Here is a 1,849-nt window from a genome sequence, read left to right as displayed (position 1 = left end):
AGACCCCAAGCGGAAGAAGACATCGCCACGATGACGTCGACACCATATACGGCAACGGCCAACCGCGTTCGTGCATGCACTAGTGCGTGGCCCGATTGAGTTTTGCGTTGTCGAGAAGCCCCGCCGGCCAGCGGGTAGATCGAAGGGATGATCTAACGTGTACATGGTCAAGTACTATAAAAGCAAGCAAGCGCGCTCACGGCGCACAAACACATCTCGTAGGTAAGCTAGCAATGGCTTCCAGTGTGCAGCATCCATGGCTTCTCCTCTTGCTCGTCCTCCTCCCGGCCGTGGCCCCGACGACTGCAAGGACGCCGGTGTTCGATGACAACTACGTGCCAACGTGGGGTGCAGACGGCTACCACCTTGTCAACCAGGGGACACAGGTTCGTCTCACCATGGACAAGAGGTCCGGCGCCGGGTTCTGCTCCAAGTCGACGTATGGCTCGGGGTTCTTCCGCATGAGGGTCAAGGTACCCGGAGGGTACACGGCCGGAGTCGTCACAGCCTTCTTTGTGAGTTGCCGATCCGTGCTTGCTTGCTGCTCATACTTCTCGTTAAAATCTGTGATGTGCTGTAACTGTTTCTCGTGCATGCAGCTGATGTCGGTACCACCTCAGAGCAGTGACCGTGACGAGGTGGACTTCGAGTTCCTGGGCAACGTGACGGCCAGCCCATCACCCTCCAGACCAACGTCTTCGTCAACGGCCACGGTAACAGGGAGCAGAGGATGAAGCTGTGGTTCGACCCGGCAGCCGAATTCCACTAGTACAACATCCTCTGGAACCATTACCAGCTCGTGTACGTATGCTCCATTCCAAGAAAAATTAGCCTTCTCTGTCACTCTAAAATCGTAATGCTTGCATTGAGATCCGAATCATGTACGAGCATTTCGCAGGATATTCGTCGACGATGTGCCGATACGGGTGCTCAGGAACCTGACGGGCCGTGTGCCGGAGTACGAGTTCCCGACGAAGCGGATGGGCATCTGGGCGAGCCTGTGGGACGGCTCCGACTGGGCGACGGACCGCGGCAGGATCAAGATCGACTGGAACCGCGCGCCCTTCACTGCGGGGTACCAGGGCTTCGACGTCGACGCCTGCGCCAACACCAGCTCGACGCCGTGCCACTCGAGTAACTGGTGGTGGAACGCCCACCGGTACAGGAGGCTGTCCGCCCGGCAGTGGGCGGCCTACGAGAACGTCAAGAAGACGTACATGTACTACGACTACTGCGCCGACAAGGATCGGTTCAAGAACACCACGATGCCGGTTGAGTGCAGCCACACTACTTAGCCTACTAGCTTGGATCAGATCATCAGATCGATTTCTGGTTAAAATGGTTTATTTATGCAGGGGAGGCAAGCATAATTAATGGACCTCCTCAACAAATATGTAGCGGTACCGAATAATATTGGCATCATTACATGCATGTATGGCCGTCTATTTGAATTCCAAGCCGACTGATTTATGATTTACTTTGAGAAACACCTACGTTCTGCCCGCTGAAAGCACCATGGGTGGTGGGCTAGCCGAATTGGATGCAATTCATCACTCTTGCTTTATTAGGCTGGTCCTAATGATGAGTATCATATACTAGTATCATGCATATGATACTAGTGTATGATACTGCATCCGTAGTGCATAGTATCATATGCTAGTATCATAGATGATACCATTTAATGTTATGCATGACACATACTAGCACAACATTTAATATGATACAGTATCATGATATGATACTCAACCCTCTCTTTTTTTATTTGATTCTATGCCACCTCAACAAATTTTATTAGTTGGCATGCATGATACTATCTATGATACTCCCATTACGACCAGCCTTAAACAGC

The 1,849-nt window shown here is 52.0% G+C and overlaps 1 pseudogene; it reads left to right on the top strand.

The window, feature by feature from the left end:
* The first annotated feature begins 233 nt into the window (after window positions 1-233).
* Window positions 234-1,295, top strand: LOC123156399 (putative xyloglucan endotransglucosylase/hydrolase protein 1; annotated as a pseudogene).
* The last annotated feature ends 554 nt before the right edge of the window (window positions 1,296-1,849 follow it).

The sequence above is a fragment of the Triticum aestivum genome, chromosome 7B (assembly GCF_018294505.1).
Source record: "Triticum aestivum cultivar Chinese Spring chromosome 7B, IWGSC CS RefSeq v2.1, whole genome shotgun sequence".
Lineage (NCBI taxonomy): Eukaryota > Viridiplantae > Streptophyta > Magnoliopsida > Poales > Poaceae > Triticum > Triticum aestivum.
This window is presented reverse-complemented; position numbering and strand designations above follow the sequence as displayed.